This window comes from Loxodonta africana, chromosome 12, assembly GCF_030014295.1.
Source record: "Loxodonta africana isolate mLoxAfr1 chromosome 12, mLoxAfr1.hap2, whole genome shotgun sequence".
Lineage (NCBI taxonomy): Eukaryota > Metazoa > Chordata > Mammalia > Proboscidea > Elephantidae > Loxodonta > Loxodonta africana.
In genome coordinates this window covers 72,596,371-72,613,292 of record NC_087353.1, presented here as the reverse complement: position 1 = coordinate 72,613,292, position 16,922 = coordinate 72,596,371, and the positions used below count along the sequence as shown (strand labels likewise).

Here is a 16,922-nt window from a genome sequence, read left to right as displayed (position 1 = left end):
GGCAGCTCGCGGTCTATATAGAGAGGCGTCTGAGGCCGGCAGGGAGATTTGGACGCCCCAGCCTGGGAGGTGCGCCCGGTCTGAGCTCTCCACCCAGTTTCTTCTCTGCTCTTCCCCCAGTTGGAGATCTGTAAGTAGTGGTGGTCCTCTGGAGAAGACTAGGTGAGGGGTTTGAAGGTCCTACAGGGCATCCAACAGGGGATAGTGGGTAAGGGGGCTGGGGTCCACTATTTTAATTTCTCAATGTGCCATCATCCTAGATTTTCCCCAAACCAGTATCACCTTGTGGGTACTCGTTAAAGATATTGATGTGGTGTCCAAGTCCAACTGAATTAAAAATTTCCAGAAAAACGGTTTTGTTTTTTGTTTTAAGAAGTCCCAGCTGATTCTTTTTAAGTAAGCAAATCTGGGCCACAAGGTTGCTCCCTAGAAATCTCAACCATCCAGCTTTGATCAATCAGACTTCCAATCTTTATTGTAGGCACAGAAAAGAAACTTCACAGAGAAGTCATTTGCTGTCACATGGGCAGGCAGAGTGATGATCCAAGTGGATTTGGAAGCATTAGTTATGTTGGTGGTTTTTTAAATCAGTTAGGAACACATGGACAGAAATGAGGTGTTAGGCTCATTTTGATCCAGTTCATTTATTACAGCCCAGTTTTCTTCCAGACCCACCCTCAATTCCTGTACAAATTTAAAGAACTCATCCAGGTTGACCTCAGGGCCCTCAGATACCCAGACGACCTGAAAATCACCATTTGCCTCTGTGCCCTACAGGTGCATCCAGTTAGAGTGAGATCGTGTAGAGCTGCTGCTTGTAGCTGCTGTCCAGTTGGCCCTACTCATGGCAATGCCATGTGTTAGAGAAAAATACTGCTCCACAGAGTTTCCATGGCTGCTTAATCTTTGTGGAAGCAGTTAGCCAGGACTTTCTTCCACGGAGTTGCTGGGTGGGTTTGAACCACCAACCTTTGGGTTAGCAGCCAAGTGCAAACTGCTGGTGCCACCCAGGCTCCTTTCCTAGTAGAGCAATGGCTACAAATGTTACTCTTTTGGCCAACAATGTGGGCAAAATAAGATTGTGGTTACTGCCTCCCGTAAATTTTTTTCCCAGAGCAGAGGGCTAGTGGGGATTTTGCTGCTGGAGGAAAAGCACCATTCAAAGTCATGCTTGTCAGGAAGCAAAAGAAAATGTTTAGAAAACCAAGGTATGGGCATTTGGGTATGGTGTTAAGAACTGATGAGATTAATAGGCAAACTGGCCAGTGGGTTCCGCAAGGGGAAGGCAGGGTAACTGTTAGTAAACTGCTTTGCATAGTTCTGTTTGGTGCAGTCTTCTTGATTTGTTTGGTCTGCTTGAAGACACTATTTTAAGAGTGTTTTAAAGCAAAGGAGCTTGAAGATGCTGAAGTGAAAGGCATTTGATGAGCTGTAAAATATGATGCTCAGTATGGTTGGAAGGAAAAGCAGCCTTTCTCTGGTGTCTTCTCAAAGAGATAACTACTATTGATGCAGTACTTGTATGCCAGGCACTGTAGCAATGTTCAACATAAGGTATCAACATGTAATCATTGCCACAACCTTGACAATAGTTGTATTAGGTTGCCTGTTTAGTATATAAAACAGCCGAGGCTCAGAGAGGTTAAGTAACTTGCCCGATGTCACATAGCAAGTACATGGTGGAACTCATTCCTTGGTCTGTCTGATGCCAAGTTCATGCCCTTGATCCCATCATTCTTTTTCTTTACCATGGACAGAAACCACTTGTTCCAGTCAGGTTTCTGGTGGAACCTGATGCTTCTAGCAAGACAAGTGTTTATCATGATCTCTTTGAAGAAAACATAAACTGACCTTTTGTAAATTTTAAATAAAATGTACTGCTTTTCCCCTGGTGTTGGCGTCATCTAGTTGGAGTTCATGACCATAGGTGGATTGCTATCCCTCAAGTGCAAGCTAGCTGGGCCTTCTAGAAGCTTCCAGGTCTTGGCTTGTAAATGCGATTTTTTTTTTTTTTAATATATCAAGTCTGAAATAGGCGTGTTATTCAGTACAAGGTATTTGTTATGGATTTGTTATTACTTTTCTGTGCGGGGCCTGAGATTGAGGCAAACATGCCCATTTATGGAAGCATTTTCCATGAAGCCATCCCTGGCCCTTTGCAAATTACCCAGCCTGCATCCTCGTTGGTTGTGGCTCTGGGGATTTCTCTGCCAAGCTTGTTCTTTTCTTTCAGGAGCAAGTGTAGGAGCCCTGAGGTGAAGACATTTGTGAGGCAAGGGGGATAATTTTTTCATACCCCTCCTATTCAGAAATTTAATTTGAACATTAACAAGTGGATTTTATGCTTTACGCGCAACTATGTAATTCTAAAATCAGATACGCATTTGGCTTTCTGGAAAACCAAGTCCAATTTTAAATCCACTGGACTCAAAGACTATCACAAGCAAATCTAGAAAGCATCTATGTTGGCCTTCCCAGCCCTCTGTCTTCCCTCGTCTCCAAAAACGAGGCTAATGAGAACAGCTGGTGTTTGTGAGCGTTTTTTTGCAGCATGCTAAACCATCTCTGTGCATGATGCTACTCAGCCTTCGCAACAGCTCTTCAGAGTCGATGCTGTTATTATTGACCTTATTTTGGAAATGTGGAATCCGAATACTGTACCTTCTTCAAGCCAGCTTGAGTAGTCAGTGAAGGAGACAGAATTCTACAAAGCTAGCTACCCACCATCAGGCCCTGTTGGGAGGACTAAATGAGATAATGTATATGAAGTGCTTAGCGTAGTGCCTGGCCCCTGGCAAATCTTAGTAGGTGGTTATTAGTAACAAACATGACCAGAGACGTTAAGCAGCTTCTCGGTGTGGCACAGATAGTATGTGGCTGAACCAGAAAGCCTGGCATGTGGTCTTTCTGTAAAGGAGAAATTCGCCCCTAATTTATGTTTTGTGTTATCTCTTTTCATAAATCTGATTTCTCTTTGGGCTACAAGTGGTGATTAGAATCTGCTTCCACTCTCATTCAGCCACATCTCTTCTTCACCTTTGTCAGGACCATTGCAAATTCCAGTTACGTTTGCCCATCTGGGATTCATCTCAGTGGTGCAGTTTCCGAGCTCACCTGTGATGGGAAAAGTCTGTCTGATTTTCACAGTGGACCTTTTTTCTCCCTGGGTCTCCTCCCAACACTCCTAACCTTTAAACATGTTTCACCATGGCCATGTCACTGGGGAAGGACTGAGTGCAGAGAAGGCCAGGCAAGAACTTGAAGAGACTTGTGTGTGTGAACAGAAGGCCTGAGGAAGGTGGTCATTCTGCCCACTGTTCCAGAGGGAGAGAGTCAGCTGCCTTTGACCTGTACCGAGGATTTCAGGGGCTTAGGAGGAAACAGTACCAGTTGCCACGGAGTCAACTCCCAACTCATGGCGACCCCACGTGTGTCAGAGTAGAACTGTGTTCCACAGGGTTTTCTTTTTTCTTTAAGAGGATGTAAAATTCAGTATTTATCATCCAAAATGTGTTTCTGTTTTGCAAAGAGTGTGTTTCTAAATTCATCTTCCAAGAAGGAGACAAAAGGTGTTTATCAGAACGTTACGTTTATATTTTACCAGAATGTTGAAGTATCTCCGCACACGGAAATCGAACAATTTCTCAAGGAAATAAATTAATATTTAGATAATACGAATGATATAAATGTATTTTATTTTCCATTTCCTTTCAGACTGACTTTCTTTTAAGAAATCAATTGATATTGGTATGACTTGAAAAACAAACGTGCTCGTCGAAAAGTGGTGCTATTGTTAAATCAATTATGTAGATATATCTCCAAATATGGGAGTCGAACAATTCCACAAAGAAATAAAATTTACATTATATAAATTATGTATATGATAACAATTATATTTTCCTTTTCATTTTGGATCGATTGGATCTAACGTCACGTTCGATTCTCTCCCGTAGGCCACATAAGAACGCCCTGGCTGCACTGTAAACTTGTGACCTATCTGGTCCTGTCCTGCACAGAGCAACCCAAAACACATCTTCAGATGGCCCATACTCCACAGAGTTTTCAATGGCTGATTTTTCAGAAGTAGATTGCCAGGCTTTTCTTCTGAGGTACCTTTGGGTGGACTTGAACCTCCAATCTTTTGGCTAGCAGCCGAGCATGTTAACAGTTTGCGCCACCCAGGGACTCCTTAGGAAGAACAGCCCTCATCAAAGCCGGTGATAAAGAGTTGTAGGACTTGTGTGCTCATTCGTGCAGATGTGAACTTGCTATATTGACTATGCCCCCCCTCCACCTTGCCCGGTGAAGCACGCAGCAAACGCTACAGAATCTCAGAGATTGTGGGGATCCTTATGGCTACGCCCCAGTCTCCAGGCAGAATGTTTTTCTCCCTGTTCTTCTTAGCCCTCCTCAAACCCCTTTCCCTTTTCAGGTATAATCACGGTTAAGGTATTCTTGGGTATCCTTCCAAAACTTTTCTGTGTCAAATCTTCCTTTTTTACACAAATATTGGCATTCTGTAGGAGTCACTGGGTGGTACAAACAGTTAACGCACTTGGCTGTTAACCGAAAAGATGGAGGTTCAAGTTCCTTCAGAGATACCTCAGAAGAAAGGCCTGGTGATCTATTTCTGAATCAGCCATTAAAAACCCTATGAGCACCGTTCTCCTCTGACACACATGGGTCGCCATGAGTTGAAATCATCTCGACGACAACCAGTTTGGTTTTGGGCTTTATTGGCATTTTGTAGATGAAATTTTTCACTTAACGACAGATCTTAAGTATCTTTCTGTATCAGCGTTTTTTTACCTTTTCTTTTTTATCAGCTACAGAATACTCTAGCATATGGAAGTACTCACTTCCTCTTACTTTGGAGCCCTGGTGGCATAGTGGTTAAGAGCTTGGCTGCTAACCAGAAGGTCAGCAGTTCAAATCCGCTAGCTGTTCCTTGGAAACCCTATGGGGCAGCTCTGCTCTGTTCTTTAGGGTCACTATGAGTGAATTGACTTGCCAGCACCGGATTTGGTTTTTTCAGAGCCTCTTACTTCACCCCTTATTGAAACATACCAGGTTTATTCCATCATTCCTTGTAAATAACGCTTCAGGGAGCATCCTCATTTAGCTATTTTTATCTAATTATATGGGTTCAACTGTAGGATAAATTCCCAGCAAGGCAATTGCTAAGTTAAAGGGCATGCACGTTTAAAATTGATAGATATGGCTAAATGACCCTCTAAAACATTGTCCACTTAAGTTTCTAACAGTCACATATGAGAGTATATATTTATTTTAAGCTGGGCTGTCTATGCTAGAGTTATAAGATATAAAATACAATGGGCCTTTCGGGCGAGAAATGATCAGTTCTCTATTCCAACAGTATACTCCACAGGGGCTACCATACATCTGTTAACTATGTACATTTGATTGGAAGGGAAAAAAAAATTAGACTTACTGATTAAAATAACTTCCTTCTGGAGTTACTTAAAAAATTAATATTCAAATAAGTTAGGCAAATGGTGGAAGGCAGTGGAGAAGTGGCAGATTATCCTGTTGCCTTCTCCTTGGGACCAGATCCTTGGCTGTGGGGAGTGAGGATGGTGGGTGAGGGGCAGAGGGCAGGGCCATCAAGTAAGAAAGGGATTTTTGCAGAGTAAATTGGTATCGGAAAGATCTGGCTTCAAATCCTGGCTCCGGCTTTTATAAGCTAGGGCCTTTAGTTGGGTTTATCTTTCAGGGCTTCAGTAATATTATCAGTAAAATGGGAATAACAAATAATAACTGCCTTGCCTAACACTTATGAGACATATGGTGATGGTGTGTATAAACTGCCTGATGAATAGAAGCTGTTGTTGTAGTATGTATGCCATTGAGTTGACTCTGACTCATAGGAACCCTGTAAGACAGAATAGAACTGCTCCATAGGGTTTCCGAGGCTGTAATTTTTATGGAAGCAGACTGCCACATCTTTCTCCCTTGGAGTGGCTGGTGCATTTGAACCTCTGACCTTTCAGTTAGCAGCCAAGCACTTAACCACTGCACCACCAGGGCTCCTAAGGAATTGCTAAACCAAACCAAACCCATTGCCGTTGAATTGACTCTTACTCATAGTGATCCTATATGTTACAGAGTAGAATTGCTCCATAGGGTTTCCTAGCCTGTAATCTTTACTGGAGCAGATCCCAGGTCTTTTCTCCCACAAAGCCATTAGTGGATTCCAGCCACTAGTAGGCTCGAACCACCGACCTTTTGGTTACCACCAAGGCTCCTTTGGTGAATAGAAGAGGCCTGATAAATAGGGTGGTGAATATTATTAACAGATTTAGAATTCAAATAGCCTCCTGGGGACAATTTGGGGCCCTGAGAAGTGGTGCCTTTAGAGTGTCCAGACCCTCTCCATGACCCGCTCTGCAGACCTGGCTCCTCCCCACACCTGAGCCGTCCCTCTGTCTATACTCCCAGACCTTGAATCAGTTTCTCCTCTGCGGAGGTTCTTCCAGCTGTGGTTTGTGTTCCAGATTTGGCATAGGGGGCTTTGTTTTGCCTAGTTAGTTGCCGTCGAGTTGATTCTGACTCCCAGCAACCCTATGTACAACAGAACTAAATGTTGCCCAGTCCTGAGCCGTCCTCACAATCGCTGGCATGTCTGAGTCCTTCGTTGGGGTCCTCGTGCCAATCCATCTCACTGAGTGTCTCCCTGGACCTCACTGACCCACTACTTCCCCAAACATGATGTCCCCCTCCAGTGACGGGGCTTTCCTGATGATGTGTCCAAAGCAAATGAGTTGGACAGTGTTCTGTTGTGATCCAGAAGGTTTTTATTGGCTAACTTTCAGAAGTAGTTTGCCAGGCCTTTCTTCCTAGTCTGGAAGCTCTGCTGAAACCTGTCCGTCGGGGGTAACCCTGCTGGTATTTGAAATAACTCGTAGCATAGCTTCCAACATCACAACAACGTGCAAGCCACCACAGTATGAGAACCTGACAGACAGGTGGTGGTGGTTTTTTCCTGCATAGCATTCAAAGTGTGAGCAGTTTAACTTTTTCTTTTGTGGAGATCAGTATTTTGTACCTAAATTCAGGCTTCTGGGTCTGTTGAAAATCTGACCACATAGGACCCACATTTTCACTAGTGACGACAGCTGGAGCTGAGAAGCTGCCACCGTCTCTGGCAGATGACAGGACTCTGGCCTGATTCACTCTATTGCTCATTAGCTCCCCGGGGGCATTTGGGTTCTTGTCTCTAATACATAGCCTTGAGCCAGTGTTTTGTCACTGAAATCCTGAGTGAAACTCTTCGCCAAGACTGATGATGTACAAATACTATACTCTTTGACTTGGAGTTTGGGGATTTTATTAATTTTTAAATTAATGCTGAAACAGATGGGGGTGAGATTTTTACGCATGAATTCCTCTGGGGGGATAAATTCCATGGTAATAATAAATAGTCTTCATAAAGCAGCTGAATATCCCAATTAGGCCAATTTCAGCCTTTTGATTCAGAACCAAACTCTGTTGCCACCGACTTGATCCTGACTCAAAGTGACCCTACAGTACAGAGTAGAATTGCCCCATAGTGTTTCGAAGGCTGTAATCTTTACGGAAGCCGACTGCTGCATCTTTCTCCGTTGGAGTGGCTAGTGGGTTCAAACCGCCAACCTCTCAGTTAGCAGCCAAGTGCTTTAGCCACTACACCACCATAAAATCTTAGTTAGGCCAGCCCTTCATTTTTTTTTTCCCCAAAAACATAAAACTCAAGGCCCAGAAAGGGAGAATATCTTACTCAGAGTCACCCAGCGAGTTAGGGGCAGAGCTGGGACTTGTAACTAGAGGCCTCATGGTCTTACAGAGGCTAACAAAAAGCTTGTTTCTTGCTCAAAGAATGAGGCAGTGAGTCATTGGTCATGAAGTCATGGCTGTGTGCATGGCTGATACTCTCAGATGTGTGCCATGCCAATAGTTAGAGTCCTTTGCTTTCATCAAAATGTTTTTCCTTTTTATTTATTTTATTTTTGTTGTTGAGAATACGCACAGCAGAACATATGTCAGTTCAACAATGTCCACACGTACAATTCAGTAACATTGATTACATTCAAGTTGTGCAGCCATTCTCACCCTCCTTTTCCCAAGTGTTCCTCCCCCATTAATGTAAACTCACTGCACCCTAAGTTTCCTATCTAATCTTTTGAGTTGTTGTCAATTTGATCCCATATAGATAGATCTTAAAAGGACATGATGCTCAAGGCAGACATGTTTTACTAGTTAAGCTAAAGTATTGTTTGGTTTTAAGAAGACTTCAGGGAATATTTTTGATGTGTAGCTAATTGCCTCCATAAACAACTGCCTCCTCTGCCATGAGACCAGAGGAACTGGATGGTGCCCAGTTACCATTACTGAACATTTTGATCAAAGATTCTGTAGCAGAGTCCTGATCAAAAGGGGGCAAAAATGCAGAAAAGAATTTCAAATTCTTATAAACTCCAGATTTTCTGGAGCCATGGAGGCTGTATAAATCCCTGAAGCTATTGCCCTGAGATAATCTTTAAACCTTAAATCATCAAAACTTTTGAGGGCGGCCCTTGATCAATGAACTGTGCTTAGTGTCTATCAGATCTGTGAAATAATTCTGAAGATGTCCCTCCAGCCCTTGGGGCTGAGGCAGGACATTGACTTGGGGGTGGTGGAGGGAGGATTATTAAGGATGGAACAAGATAGCTGGAAAGTCTCCTTGAGATTGGGCCAACTGGTAGTCTGTCTCTTGTATGATGTGTTCACACTCCACCCACCTGTCTGACTTTCTGCAGTGAGTCTTCCAGGTTGATGTTGACTAAGTAACCACTGTCCTCAGCTTTGTCTTTCCCAGTAGAGCCCTTGCTTTTACTCTGAAGCACTGGTTCTCAGCTGAGGGCAATTTTGCCCCATGAGGGACATCAGGCAATGTCTAGAGACATTTTTAAATTTTATTTATTTTCTTGTTGTTGTTGAGAATATACACAGCAAAACATATGCCAACTCAGCAGTTTCTCCATCTACAATTCAGTGACATCGATTACATTCTTTGGGATGTACAACCATTCTCACCTTCCTTTTCTGAGTTGTTCCTCCCCCATTAACATAAACTCACTGCCCGTTAAGAATCCTGTTTGATCTTTCGAGTTGCTGTTGTCAACTTGATCTCATATGGATAGTTCTTAAAAGAGCATAATGCTCAAGGCAGAAATTTTTTACTAGTTAAGCTAAGCTATTGTTCATTTTTAAAAAGACTTCAGGGAAATTTTTGGTTTAAGGTTTAAAGATTATCTCAGGGCAATAGTTTCAGGGTTCATCCAGCCTCCCTGGCTCCAGAAAGTCTGGAGTCCTCTGGAGACATTTTTGATTGTCATGACTGGGGGGTGCTATTGGCATCTAGTGGGTGAGGCCAAGGCTGCTGGTAAATATCCTACAATGCACAGGACAGCCCCCACTACAATGAATTATCTGATCTGAAATGTCAACAGTGCCAAGGCTGAGGAATCCTGCTCTAAAAAGAGGACCCCAGCGTGGAGCAGAAGGCAAGCTTTGCTTCAGTTCAGCATACAGAGTTCTATTTATTGCTGGCATTATGCTCTCTGATTGCTGTTGCAAGCTGGCCAGCTATGTTTCTTCCCTCCCTCTGCCTTTCCTAATGCCTGACCTGACACTTGTGACTGATTTTCGGGACTCAAAATTTGCAAAACTCAGTGTTCTGGGTGCATGCTGAGGCAAGTCCTTCTAACAGTACAACCAAGTCACCTCGAGCCTCCTGGTTGCCAGGTTTGATTCGGATGTGTCCCCTTTGTGCCTCAGCCCCTGTCCTTCTGTCCTCAAGTTCTCTTCCTGTCTCAGAGAAGGAGGACAAAGCGCAAAAGGAGGCCTGTTTTGACAATATTTCTTTATTCAGGCTCCACCATAACTAGCTATGCCATGAGAGACAAGTTACCCTGTTTGTGCCTCAGTTTCCTCATTTGTAAAGCAGGGGTCATGGTGCCTCTCATAAGGTTCTTGAGAAGATTAAAAGAGATAATATCTGGTACTCTATAAGACCAAAGAAGAACTGATGCCCTTGAATTATGGTGTTGGCAAAGAATGTTGAATATATCATGGACTGCCAGAAGGATGAACAAATTTGGCTTGAAAGAAGTACAGCCAGAATGCTCCCTAGAAGCGAGGATGGCGAGACTTTGCCTCTCGTACTTTGGACATGTTATCAGCAGAGACCAGTCCCTGGAGAAGGACATCATGCTTGGTAAAGTAGAGGGTCATTGAAAAAGAGGAAGACCCTCAACAAGATGAACTGACACAGTGGCTGCAACAATGGGCTCAAGCATAACAACAGTTGTGAGGATGGCGCAGGACAGGCAGTATTTTGTTCTGTTGTAATTAGGGTCACGATTAGTTGGAACCAACTCAACAGCACCTAACAACAACAATACTCTATAAGATATAGCAGCTAGTATTAATAAGTCTCTGGGTGAGGCAAATGGTTTGTGCTCAACTATTAACCTAATGGTTGGTGGTTTGAACCCACCCAGTGGTGCGATTTGCTTCCGTGAAGGTCACCGCCAGGAAAATGCTGTGGAGGAGCTCTCCTCTGTAACACATGGATTTTTCACGGCGAGTCAAAATTGACTTGATGCCAATGGTTTGTTTCTTTTGGTTTATTAATATTAATGAGGGCCTTGGTGGTTCAGCGTAGAGTCCTAGTTCAATTCCTGGCTGATGCCCCTCATGCACAGCTGCCACCTGTCTGTCAATGGAAGCTAGCATGTTGCTATGATACCAAAGAGGTGCCAGTGGAGATTCAAGACTAAGACTAGGAAGAAAGGCTTGGTGACCTACTTCTAAAAAATGAGCTGTTGAAAACCCTGTGGATCACAATGATCTAATCCTGTTGTGCGTGGGGTTGCCATGAGTCATTAATATTAGTATTAATTTGCTAGGCTCACTAAACTTTCTCAAGGGCAAAGTGAACCCTGTGGGATGTTAACTGGTGTTCAGTGGGAAAAGAGTTCTGCGGCCAAATGTGGTTTTAGGAACCCTGGGCTTGAAGGGAGGAGCCATGTGTGGCACAGTGGTTAAGCACTTGGCTGCTAACCAGAAGGTCGGCAGTTCAAACCCACCAGCAATTCCGTGGGAGAGAATACTTGGTGATCTGCTTTCTTAAAGATTACAGCCTTGGGAACCCTCTGGGGTAGTTCTGCTCTGTCCTATAGGGTCTACTAGGAGTAGGAGTGAACTCCATGGCAACAGGGTGGGGGTGGGAGTGGTTTGAAGGAGTCAAGTTGCTTTGGGATTTCAGGACCTTCCAGAGCTTTGGATGTGTGCTGTGCATCTCGATGAGGGGGAGGGAATATGTAGCACTTTCCAAATGGAGTTGACCACAGACCGGTTTTGAAGTTTCTCAACCTCCCTGATTCCCACCCCATCTTTATATATTTTAGGGGATTAGGGTTCCAAGGGGCACTCTCTGGGAAATGTCATTCCAGCGTGAACCTGAGCAAGCTTCCCTCGTCCTTTTTTCCTTTGACCAAAGCAGGTTTCACACATCATAACTGTCAGAAGCATCAAAGATGTGGGAAGCAAGCCAGTCTCTCCCTCTCCTTTTTTGGACAGAGATTCTTTTTGCTTGATCTCGTTTGCGTATTTTGAGTTGTAGATTAGACAGGGTTCCTGGCAATGGGAATTTTTGTGTCCTTTTATTTCCTTTTCTTTTTCAATTGTTTTATTGGGCATTAGATAAAAATTTACAGAGCAAATTAGTTTCTCATTCGATAGTTTGAACATAAAGTGAAACCATGACATTGGTTTTATTCCCCACAATGTGTCAGCACTCTCCCCATTTCCATCTTAGTTTCCCAGTTTCCTTTTGTCCTGGTTTTCCATCTCTTTCTGCCTTCTCATCTTTGCTTTTGGGCAAATGTTGCCCTTTTAATTTTGTATAATTGATGGTTTTGAGGAGTATGTTCCCCTGGGGTGTTATTGTTCATTTTATGGGGGCATGTCTAAAGGTAGTCTACAGGTATGGCTTCAATTCCAGTTCAGAAGGGTGTCTTAGGGCCATAGTCTTGGGGTTTCCTCCAAGTCTCCATCAGACCAGTAAGTTTGGTCTTTTTTGTGAGTTTAACAATTTTGTGAGTTTTATAATTTCCTCCCACTCTGTCTGGGACCCTCTACTGTGATCCCAGTCAGAGCTGTTGGTCTGGTAGTGGGGCACCATCTAGGTCTTCTGGTTTTAGAGTCATATAGGCTGTGGTTCATGTGGCCCATTAGTCCTTTGGACTAATTGCTCCCTTGAGTCTCCTTTACTCTCCTTTGCTCTGGACAATAAAAGACCAGTAGTTTTATCTTAGATGGCTGCTCGCAAGCTTTTAAGACCCCAGAAACTATACACCAAAGTAGGATGCAGAACTTTGTCTTTATGAACTTTGTGGCAGTTGATGTAGATGTCCGCCGAGTCCGTGGTCTTGCACCTTCAAGCCTAGGAACTTCATTCTGCAAGGTGTTTTTTAGCATATGTGCTGCCAAAGTGAGCACCTTTCGTTTATTTTCCCATTGTATTTTTTGCTGGCTCTTTTTTTTTTTTTTTTCTACTGACTTTTAAGGCAACTCACCAACATTGCGATTAAGAAATTACTTGTCATGCTTCTTGGAACAAATGAAACACTCTCCCAGCCCTCTTGTGTATAATTGGCTACCATTTTTAAAACTTTTCATTGAAGTATACTTTATGTCCAAAGAAGTACACATACTGTGGATGTAAAGCTGAATGGATTTTCACAAAGTGAACCAGTTAAAACCAGTTGCTGTCGAATAGATGCTAACTCATAGTGACCCCATGTGTGTCAGAGTAGACCTGTGCTCCATGGAGTTTTCAGTGGCTGATTTTTTTAAAGTAGATTGCCAGGCCTTTCTTCCAAGGCACCTCTGGGTGGACTTGAACTGACAACCTTTGGATTTGCAGCAGAGTGCGCTGTTTGCACCACCCAGGGACTCCACAAAGTGCACATGCTGTGTAATTATTGCAGCTGAAGAAATAGAATGGTAACTCCCAGAAGACCCCTCATGTCCTAGTCTTTCAGTCATTCCATCCCCAAGGGTGATTTCTAGCCTGGCTTCTATTGTCATAGATTAGTTTTGCCTGGTTTTGAATCTCATAAACAAACTCATAAGGTATGCCCTTTATGTGTCTGGCTTCTTTTGCTCAAGAGTCTATTTGTGAGGTTTGCTTTATTGTGGTGTAGAGCTGTAGTTCACCTAATCTGATTTGGGTCCCACTCCAGTGTTTGTTATGTGGCAGGCACTGCACTAGGTGCCTGAAATGTATTGGCTCATTTATTGCAAATACTGAGCTTCTGACAGACACATCAAGCTTGTATGGGAAGCAGAAGAGCGCAGGCTCCGGAATTAGACCAGCTTCAGATCTCAGCTCTATCACTTGCTAGCTGTGTGGCCTCAGGCAGACTATTTCACCTCTCTGAGCCTCAGTTTCCATATCTGTAAGGTAGAATTAACTGGAAAACCTAGCCCCCAAGGCTATGATGACATGCTGTAAGTGAAGAAGTTAACCCAGGGCTGTGAGGAGTCCATCAGTGTTAACTATCACAGATTAAAAAAAAAAAAAAAAACCAAACCCATTGCTGTTGAGCCTATTTTGACTCATAGTGACCCCATAGGACAGAGTAGAACTGCCCCATAGGGTTTCCAAAGAGTGCCTGGTGGATTTGAACTTCCGACCTTTCGGTTAGCAGCCGTAGCTCTTAACCGCTACACCATCAGTGTTTAAGTGTCCAGAAAACTCGGCCCGGGGCGTGACATACCAGCCAAGTAGGAGATGGTACAATAGCTACATTGCTTAGAAGTAGAAGATGGTTTTAGAAATTTTATATAGTAACATTTTACCTTTTAATAAAAATGTGATACATGTCAAAGTAGAGACAACAGTATAACACGCCCCATGTACCCATTGTGCAACTTCAATAACTATCAACATATGAGTCCAATCTTGTTATCTCCACCTGCATCCCATTCCTCTTCTGCATCTGAAAGTCTCTTTTAATCTACAGGTTTTCTCTCCTTTTTAAAAATAGGACAGAGGGGCTACTTGTCATACAGTTCCCACTTTCTGGACTCTGTTGCATGCCCATGACATTGTTCAGTATGTTCCCCTCCGCCCTCTATTTCCTGTAAACTCATGTTCGACCCAGAGGCTTCATTGGCTTCTATCCTTCTTCCCTTCTTTTTTTGGTGAGAATATTTTGCTGGTGGTAGTGGCACTATCTATTGCATCCTGTCTGGAGGCACAGAATGTCTGATCGGCTCTCTCTTGTGATGTTAAGATTAATTAGGAGGTTTAGGTGGTGCCAGCCTGAGTCCCCCATTATAAAGTTCTCCGTCAGCTTTTTATTGAATACAGTTCTTAAAATGGGGCTCCGCCCACCCCAGCCCCTCCAGGTGAGCAGCAGTAGCATCACCTGGGAACTTGTTAGACACGCAGTCTTCCATTCTGCCCCAGTCCTATGGCATCAGAGGCTCTGGGGGTGGGGCCCGGCAATGTGTGCTTTAACAAGCCTGATGTACCTCAGGTGTGAGAACTAATGGTTTTCACTACTGCTGATGGTCGTTGCCAAGATAATTATCTTATTAATACCAAACCCATTACTGTCCATTGATTCTGACTCATAGTGACTGTACAGGACAGAGCAGAACTGCCCCATGGAGTTTCCAAGGCTGTAAATCCTTACAGGAGCAGACTGCCACGTCTTTCTCTGGAGGAACAACTGGTGGGTTTGAACTGCCGACCTTTTGGTTTGCAGCCGAGTGCTTTAACCACTAAGCCACCAGGGCTCCTTGTTTTATTAGAGGTTATAAAACGGCTATATTCTAATTTTATTATTTCTTCTGCATTTGTTAGCTGGAATTCTTCCAAGTAGAGGGAAATTATTTTTAAGATAGTTAAGGTGGGAATTGGGGGTAGGTGTTTGTCGGGCTTGTCATGTCCTGAGCTACACTCAGTAACGCTTGAACATAGGAAATGTGATCGTTTACTCTAGGACAATATCTGTTCTCTACAATTTTTTATTTCATTTTTTTTTTTCAATAACTGAAGTGATGTAGGGCATGACCCACACATTCATCTGTCTTTTTAAAAATGTTACTACATCAGGGCTCCCAGGAGAAATAACCTACCCCTCGTTGAGCAAATCATCTTCTGGTTTTTATTATTGTGGAATATCCGCCCCTTCCATTTTGCCTTGCAAAACCCGGGTCACCCTAGAGGTTCCAGCTGCAGGAGCTGGGTGCTCTGCTTTGGGGGTCCAGCCATGCGTGTGGGATTTAGTCCATGTCCGTGGGACAATATGGGGCCCGTGCATGGGGTTCTGTTGGAACATCAAAGCTGTGGATTCTTTTCTGCTGAAGTAGAGACAACAACCACACAGTAGGTCCTGGTGCCTGTACATCCTATCTCAGCCTGTGCCTTCGTTCTTTTGGAGTGCGGCAGCAGCTGGTAGAGAAGAGCTGGAGCAGGCTGGAGGAGCTGGATGGGATCAAGTGTTACCAGGCACAGTTTCAGGCACAGAGGTCTGGTTTATAAAAGCCCCATTTTCCCAGCACCTCACCTCATTGATGTATCTGAATAATAGGATGGAAAATCTGTTACAAATGAGCTCCTGTTGTTGAGAGGACATTTAATGGCTGGAAATCTTATATAAAGACAAATTTCTCCTCATCAATCATTTGGTTACTCTGAGGTACAATTTTTATAGGAACCCAAACCAAACCAAGTGCTGTTGAGTCGCTTCTGACTCAGAGCGACCTTATTGGACAGAGTGGAACTGCCCCATAGGTTGTCCAAGGCTGTAATCTTTATGGAAGCAGACTGCCATATATTTCTCCTGCGGAGCAGCTGGTGGGTTCGAACTGCCGACCTTTCGGTTACCAGCCGAGAGCTTTAGCCACTGAGCCACCAAGGCTTACAAAATCAATTTTTTGGTTTCCCCCTTCTTTCTCTGCCAGTTTTCAAAATAATGGGCTGTTTCCCAGACTCTTGTATTATGAACTATGGATTTAAACATATTTATCTTTCAGGTACTATATTGTAGGTATTTTCCTCATTTGATGTTTATAGTTTTCCATATTTGACCAGATGGAACCAGAGTTTAATATTTTAGTATGTGGATGTCTAGACTTTGTAAATGTAATTTTATATACGTATAAAATTACAAGAAAGACTCTATGACAAATATTTTAATCAACTTCGTTGAGGTATAATTTACATCATCATTTTTGTTTAATTCTCTAGTGTTAAGTGCACAGCTCACAGAGTTTTGACAAATGTGTACAGTGTGTAATCACCACGTAGTTCTGATATGGGACCTTTCCATCACCACAGAGAGTTATTCTCAGCCTCTCGGCAGCCAACCCCCTCCCCTACCCCCTGGGGTGGCGATGACCAACCCACCCTACGTCACCATAGTTTTGCCTTTTCTACCCTTCCATATCAGTGGAATAATAGAACTTACAGTCTTCTGTGTCTGGCTTCATTCACTTAGTGTAAGCCTTTGAGACTTCATTGATGTTCTTGTGTGTATCAGTTGTTCATTTCTTTTTATTGCTCAATAATATTCCATTTACACACACTGTCTTTAACTTGAAAATCTATCATAAGTATCTTTGTACAGTCAAAGACCACCTATTGTATTATTCCATTTATATGTAATGTCCAAAAAAACCCAAAACCAAACCTGTTGCCATTGAATCGATTCCAACTCATAGTTGGACCCTATAGGACAAAGTGGAACTGCCCCATAGGGTTTCCAAGGAGCAGCTGGTGGTTTCAAACAGCCAACTTTTCAGTTGGTGGCCAAACGCTTAACGACTACGCCACCCAGGCTCCATGTAATGCCTGGAAA

The 16,922-nt window shown here is 43.4% G+C and overlaps 1 protein-coding gene across 2 annotated transcripts in view; it reads left to right on the top strand.

Moving 5' to 3' along the window:
• Nucleotides 1–16,922, top strand: part of MYH11 (myosin heavy chain 11) — a 154,255-nt gene continuing 137,333 nt past the window's right edge. The window contains exon 1 of one of the 2 annotated variants that reach the window (XM_064295629.1): nucleotides 1–130. The gene's annotated coding sequence lies outside the window, so the exon portion shown is untranslated. The remainder of the gene's footprint in view (nucleotides 131–16,922) is intronic. The other variant, XM_003421886.4, reaches the window with a different exon arrangement.